This window comes from Equus asinus, chromosome 5, assembly GCF_041296235.1.
Source record: "Equus asinus isolate D_3611 breed Donkey chromosome 5, EquAss-T2T_v2, whole genome shotgun sequence".
NCBI classification, from domain to species: domain Eukaryota; kingdom Metazoa; phylum Chordata; class Mammalia; order Perissodactyla; family Equidae; genus Equus; species Equus asinus.
The window spans coordinates 105,625,001-105,632,732 of record NC_091794.1 but is presented as its reverse complement, the minus strand read 5'-3'; the positions used below and the strand labels follow the sequence as shown (position 1 = coordinate 105,632,732).

Here is a 7,732-nt window from a genome sequence, read left to right as displayed (position 1 = left end):
CTGACAATGATCTCGACAACCATCCCTCCTAGAGACGGGAGGGCGCACACGTGCAACTTCTCCTGCTCCCTCCCGAAACACTACTATAAGAGAGAAAAGGGAAGTTTTGAAAATCCCAGTCCACAGGGATGGGAATATGGGAGAGGAGGCAGCATCAACTTTTTGGAAGCTGGAAAAACACATGGACAGGTGGAAATATCTCTCCAGGAAGCAACTCTAAGTTGGCAGTGGAATCAGGAATCGACTCGGGAATTGGTGGCACCAAGTCCTTCTGGAAGCCTTAAGAAACTAGGCAATCCCTGTCTCCCATCCCCCGACCCCAGTAGAAACTTGGAGACTTATTTTTGGAAGGAGACCATGGAGGGTCCCAGGCCCAGCTGAGCATGGGAGGGGCAGAGAGAAAACGAGTGCCAAGCAGACGGATGGATGTTGAGAGCCCCAGCCTCCCTGGCTCAGCACCAAGAATCTGGCAGCCACCCAGTCTTCTCCCTCTTTTCTGAGAACTGTGACCAGCCCAGGAGGAAAGACCTAAAGATACCGACTTTGAAGGTTCTATGAGCAAATGGCTCAGCCGCATCATCCGCTGTGAAGGTCGGGGACAAGCCCCCGCCATGTGCTCAGAGCTTCCAATTAGCTTCTTAGTCCCACTCTTACATATGAGCAGAACGTTCAAGGAAAACATGGAGCATAAGAGATAAAGAGCAAAAAAATCAGCTAACCAACCAAAGAAGACAGAAACAAAGCAGGGAGAAGACGATGCCTGAAACCAAACCGAAACACTCTTAATATCTCTAGAGGAAAAAGAAAGGCAAGAAGAGGATGCTATTTAAAAAGAGCATTCAGAGGACAAAAAATAGTTTTGGGAAATAAAAAGTATAGAAATTTAAAAACTCAATAAAATATTTGGAGGATAAGATTGGAGAAATCTTCCAGAAAATATAATAAAAAAGAAATGAAAAATAGTAAAATAAAAAAATTATGTTGAAGATTGAATAGCACGAATTCCAGAAAAAGATAACAAAGAAAACAGAGGAGAGGAAATGATAAATTAAAAAATGCAAGGAAATTTCCCAAAACTGAAGAGAACATAAGTTTACTAATTCAAAGTGTCCTCCAAGTGCCCAGAACAGTAGATGAAAACAGAACTTTACACATGATATTTCAAAACACTGGAGAGAAAAAAACACATTCTATAAACTTTGAGAGAGAGAGAGATCGGGAAGCAGAGAGAAAACAGAGCAAATCACATACGAAGGATCCAGAAAAGGATTATTTTGGAGCCCTCAAACTAACACTAGAAACTAGAAGCTGGCCTCCAAGATTTCCTCCCAGGATTCCCGCCTTGGGGTATCCACGCCCTTGTGTGTAGGCCTCTCCCACACTGAGTAAGGCTTATGGATAGGGTCTGGCTGAGATGGTGGTGTGCTGCTGTGCGGCTGGGCCACATAAGACATTGCAGTGTCCACCTCGCTTTCTCTCCAATCACTCGCTCTGGGGGAAGCCGGCCACCATGTTGTGAGGATACTCAATGTCCCTCTGCAGGGGTCTACCTGGGGAGGAACTGAGGCCTCCTAACAACCACCAGTGTAATTTGCTAGTCATGTGAGTGAGCCGTCTTTTTTTTTTCTTTTAATTCTCCTCATGGAATTAATTAGCACATGTGTCACCTCACATAATTACTTTTTTTTGGTAAGAACACAAATTCTACACTCTTATCCAATTTCAGTTATGCAATGCAGGATTATTATTCTCAGACCTTACTCATCTTGTAACTGTAAGTTTCCCCCCTTTCCTCAGCCTCTCCCTATTTCCCCCAGCCCCAGGCAATCACCATTCTACTCTGTTTCTATGAGTTCAACTTTTTTTTAAAAAAATGACATATTAGTGATACCATGCAATATTTGTCTTTCTCTGTCTGGCTTATTTCACCTAGCATAATGCCCTCCAGGTTATTCCATATTGTTGCAAATGGCAGGATTTCCTTTATTTATTTATTTATTTTTTCAGTTATTTTATTGAGGTTGTATTGGTTTATAACTGTGTAATTTCAGGTGTACATTATCATACATCAGTTTCTGTATAGACTGCATCATGCTCACCCCAAAAGTCTAATTTTTTTTTTTTGGAGGAAGATCAGCCCTGAGCTAACCACTGCCAATCCTCCTCTTTTCGCTGAGGAAGACTGGCCCTGAGCTAACATCCGTGCCCATCTTCGTCTACTTTGTATATGGGACGCCTACCACAGCGTGGCTTGCTGAGTGGTGCTACCTCTGCACCCAGGATCTGAACTGGCGAACCCCAGGCCGCCGAAGTGGAATGTGCGCAGTTAACCACTGCGCCACCGGGCCAGCCCCCAGGTGTGCATTATCATATATCAGTTTCTATACAGACTGCATTGTGCTCACAACCAATAGTCTAATTTTTTTCTGTCACTGTACATGTGCACCCCTTTACCCCTTTCACCCACCCCCTAACCTCTTTCCTCTCTGGTAACCACAGGTCTCTTCTCTTTTTTTTTTAATCTTTTTTTTTAATCTTCCTTCTTCTCCCCAAAGCCCCCCAGTACATAGTTGTGTATTCTAGTTGTGAGTGCTTCTGGTTGTGCTATGTGGGATGCCGCCTCAGCCTGGCCTGACAAGAGGTGCCGTGTCTGCACCCAGGGTCCGAACCAGCGAAACCCCAGGTCACTGAAGCAGAGTGCTTGAACTTAACCACTTGGCAACCAGGCTGGCCCCACAGGTCTCTTCTCTATCTGTGTGTTTGTTTATCTTCCACATATGCGTGAAATCATCTCGTGTTGGTCTTTCTCTGTCTGGCTTATTTTGCTTAATGTAATACCCTCAAGGTCCATCCATGTTGTTGCAAATGGAATAATTTTGTCCTTTTTTTATAGCTACGTAGTATTCCATTGTATATATAGGCCACATCTTCTTTATCCATTCTTCTGTAGAAGGGCACTTGGGTTGCTTCCACATGTTGGCTATTGTGAGTAATGCTGCAATGAACATAGGGGTGCACAAGTCTCTTTGAATTGTTGATTTCATGTTCTTTGGATAAATACCCAGTAGTGGCATAGCTGGATCGTATGGTATTTCTATTTTTAATTTTTAAAGAAATCTCCATACTGTTTTCCATAGTGGCTATACCAGTTTGCATTCCCACCAGCAGTGTATGAGGGTTCCCTTTTGTCCACATCCTCTCCAACATTTGTTATTTTTTATCTTGTTAATTGTAGCCATTCTGACAGGTGTAAGGCAATATCTCACTGTAGTTTTGATTTGCATTTTCCTAATAATTAGTGATGTTGAACATCTTTTCATGGGCCTGTGGGCCATCTGTATATTCTCCTTGGAAAAATGTCTGTTCATATCCTCTGCCTACTTTTTGATTGAGTTGTTTGTCTTTTTGTTGTTGAGTTGTATGAGTTCTTTATATATGTTGGAAATTAGCCCCTTGTTGGAGATATGATTTGCAAATATTCTCTCCCAGTTGATGGGTTGTCATTTCTTTTTGTTCATGGTTTCCTTTGCCTTGCAGAAGCTCTTTAGTCTAGTGAAGTCCCATTTGTCTTTTTTTTCCTTTTGTTTCTCTTGCCTGAGTATACATGGTGTTTGAAAAGATCCTTCTAAGACTGATGTCAAAGAGCATACTGCCTCTATTTTCTTCTAGGAGTTTTATGTTTTCAGGTTTTACATTCAAGTGTTTAATCCATTTTGAGTTAATTTTTGTGAATGGTGTAAGGTAATGGTCTACTTTGTTTCTCTGGCGTATGGCTGTCCAGTCTTCCCAACACCATTTAGTGAAGAGACTTTCCTTTCTCCATTGTATATTCTTGGCTCCTTTGTTGAAGATCAGCTGTCCATAGATGTGTGGTTTTACTTCTGGCCTTTCAATTCTGTCCCATTGATCTGTGTTGTTTTTGTGACAGTACTGTGCTGTTTTGATTACTATAGCTTTGCAGTATAGTTTGAAATCAGGGATCGTCATATCTCCAGCTTCGTTCTTGTTTCTCAGGATTGCTTTGGCTCTTCAGGGTCTTTTGTTGTTCCACATAAATTTTACGGTTCTTTGTTCTATTTCCATGAAGAATGTAATTGGGATTCTGATTGGGATAGCATTGAATCTCTAGATTGCTTTAGGTAGTATGGACATCTTAACTATGTTTATTCTCCCAATCCATGAGCATGGACTATCTTTCTGTTTCTTTATGTCTTCTTCAGTTTCTTTCAATAACGTCTTACAGTTTTCAGTGTATGGGTCTTTCACTTCCTTGGTTAAATTTATTCCCAGATATTTTATTCTTTTTGTTGCAATTGTAAATGGGATTGTGTTCTCAACAACTCGCTGGCAAAGAGGTAAGCCTTCTTACCATATCAGCCTCCCAGAGCTCTGTCTGCAGAGTCCAAAGGGAACAAAAGTGGTAAGAGCTGCTTTTTCTCTCTCTAAATTTAGATTAGCAGGAGAAAATATTTGTGAAACTAGTTTCTTGGACTTTAGAGACTTTGGCATTTGGTAACGAGTGCTCTTGGTGTTGTTGATCCTTTCCTGCCAGAGAAGGTCCTTACTTTCCTTTGTCTGTGTCTTTTGTCATAAGGCAGGAGAGGCGTGCGGCCGGGCAGCAGGCACAGCCCTGGGTAAGCTTGCTGCTGGGCTGGCCTCTCAAACCGGGGAGCTTTACCCTTCCCACCAGACCCGCGTCTATTTAGACACACTTTGCTCTCGTCCCCTCTGCAAAAACCGGATGAGGTTTTTCCTTCCGTCTTGTTCTGTTTCCTGAGAGCTTGGCTTTGTGACCAGTGACAATGTTTTCTCTGGCCTCCGCACCCGGAATGTGCATTTGCCGAGCGAGGTGCACGCTCTCAGGGGGGTTTGTCAAAAAGGGTCCAGTCCATAAGGGCTCTTGTCTCCACCTTCCTCCACCTTTCCTTAGTGCTGGAAAAGTCCCATTCCAGTAGCGCCGGCCTGGTGTCACAGATTAGCCAGTCTGTGACTGGAGATGTCCCACGCTCTCGTGGGAGAGCGGAGACACTGTTTTCACGACACCGTCCTTACCGCCTGTGCAACAAAGATCATTCCTTTCTAGACCATTTTTGGGAGTGAACTTCTGGATCTTGTGAGGGCTGCTTCTTCTGTACTCTCTTTTGGGGATGCCTCTTGCGTCCATTTGAGAAGCTACAAAAAGGCTTATTGGTTTGAAAAGTTGCTATTAAGATCCCACTTGTCAATGGCCAGACAATGGATCCTTTAAATTGTAAAAACTTAGAAGAAATTTTTTCAGGGACTGGCTCCATGGCTGAGTGGTTTAAGTTCTCTGTGCTCTGCTGTGGCGGCCCAGCGTATGTGGGTTTGGATCCTGGGTACAGACCTGCTCCACTCACCAGCCATGCTGTGGGGGCATCCCACATACAAAGTAGGGGAGGATTGGCACAGATGTTGGCTCAGGGCCAATCTTTATGACCAAAAAAAAAAAGAAAAGAAAGGAAAAAAAAATTTTTCATAGAGTTCTTATATTGGTGTAATGGCTAGCCATTAAGATGCCTTAATAAGATAGAAAGACAGACATTAGAACAAAAAACAAGTCCATTCAGACCCCTTCTGATTTGCCTTCAGACATTCATAGATATTATAAAAACAAATCAGGACACTGGAAGTACAATTGCCTGACGCTTACAAAGGAAAAGGAAAAGGAAAAAGCTAATATAACAGCTAGACTTACGGGCTCCCTAATAAGACGAGAGAACAAAAATTTAGACTTAACACAAAAATCCAGTGTAAACCCCCCGTTTCAAAATCTGGGTCCATCTGCCTGTTTTAGCTTTCTTTTCCTACAGGATTTAAAGGGAGCACTCAAGGGGCCGGCCTGGTGGCGCAGTGGTTAAGTTTGTACGTTCTTCTTCAGCGGCCTGGGGTTCACCGGTTCGGATCCCGGGTGCAGACGAGGCACCGCTTGGCAAGCCATGCTGTGGTAGGTGTCCCACATATAAAGTGGGGGAAGATGGGCATGGATGTTAACTCAGGGCCAGTCTTCCTCAGCAAAAAGAGGAGGATTGGCAGCAGTTAGCTCAGGGCTAATCTTCCTCAAAAAAAAAAAAAAAAAAAAAGGAGCACTCCAGGGGGCCGGCCCCATGGCTGAGTGGTTGAGTTCATGCGCTCTGCTTAGGCGGCCCAGGGTTTTGCCAGTTTGGATCCTGGGCAGGGACCTAGCACTGTTCATCTGGCCATGCTGAGGTGGCGTCCCACATGCCACAACTGGAAGGACTCATAACTAAAATATACAACTATGTACTGGGGGGCTTTGGGGAGAAGAAGGAAAAAATAAAAAAGTAAAAATAAAATAGAGCACTCCAGCGTAATTGCTAAGAGTATACAGGTTACTCACGTAAATGCTGAAAGCCAGAAAATGAATTCAGCAGCAATACTTAAGATGGGCAGTAAAGCTCGCATTGCTGGGCTCTATCATCAGGCTCTACCGGCTTCAGGCTGTCCTGTGCAATATCCTTTACAGATTTATCCCAGAACCCCCTCCCCGGGAGTTCACGTCCCCTGGATAACAGCTCTTTTGCCTCCACTCAATGGCCGTTCTGTAATGTTCAGTCCAGAGAAAAAAAATCTCACGTTCTCCCTTCCTTTCCAAATCCAGACCCATCGGTTATTGACCCTTTCTCTCCCAGGGGTAACTATTACCTTCTTGCTGGCCTCGCTTTGTGTCCTAAGGGCTTGGCTTAACTTTCCGCCTGCCTGGGACAGGCATGCAGCCTGTCAGTTCTTTCTTTTGGCCATCTTTGAGAAGGACTTTAGATCTTGGGAAGATAATAAGCTTTGAGGACACCTCTTGGGTCCATAGAGTTGTTTAATACTGCCAAAAATATTTCCTGTTTGTCTCAGCTGAAAACTGACAAGATATTTACAACTTTTTTTTAGCAGCTCTATGGTCAAAAATTGGGCAAATTAAAAACTGATATTCATGGGCTGTCCTTGTGGCCTAGTGGTTAAGTCCAGTGGCCTGGGTTCAGTTCTCAGGTGTGGACCTACACCACTTGTCGGCAGCAATGCTGTGGCGGCAACCCACGTGCGAAATAGAGGACGATTGACTCAGATGTTAGCTCAGGGCAAATCTTCCTCACCAAAAAACAAAACAAAAAACCCCCTGATATTTAGACCCTGATAGGAATTTTTTTATAGGCCTTCCTCCCTAGGTTAAAATAAAACTATGTACCCAGAGGAAGGAAACAAATTACAAATAATGTAATTGTACAGGTAAATCAACCTATGATGTCATTTAAGTTACAATCCCATTTCTAAGGAATTGAGCGCAACTGTCCTTGTCTTACAAGTCTTTGCAAAACCAAAAATACAGCTTTAAAGGCAGTTCAGATTCCACCTATTTCCTTTCACCAATTCCAGAACCTCCCTGTTTGTCTCAAAAGGCTTGTAATCTCTCCTTATTTAGACCATTCCCAATTCCTAGGACTGAAGAAAAATTTAAAATCAAAATTACCCTGAAACACTTATTTAAAAAATTGCAGGGGCCGGGCCCGTGGCCGAGTGATTAATTCCACATGCTCTGCTTTGGTGGCCCAGGGTCTCACCAGTTTGCATCCTGGGCGCGGACATGGCACCGCTCATCAGGCCATACTGAGGCAGCGTCCCACACAGCACAGCCAGAGGCACTCACAACTAGAGATTCAACTAGGTACTGGGGGGCTTTGGGGAGAAGAATTTTAAAAAGAAG

The 7,732-nt window shown here is 43.6% G+C and overlaps 1 long non-coding RNA gene across 1 annotated transcript in view; it reads left to right on the top strand.

The window, feature by feature from the left end:
- Positions 1-1,465: 1,465 nt before the first annotated feature.
- LOC139045368 (uncharacterized) overlaps positions 1,466-7,732 on the top strand; it is a 9,142-nt gene continuing 2,875 nt past the window's right edge. Inside the window, exons 1-2 of the long non-coding RNA XR_011503639.1 lie at positions 1,466-1,602; positions 2,246-2,357. This is a non-coding gene — a long non-coding RNA (uncharacterized lncRNA). The remainder of the gene's footprint in view (positions 1,603-2,245; positions 2,358-7,732) is intronic.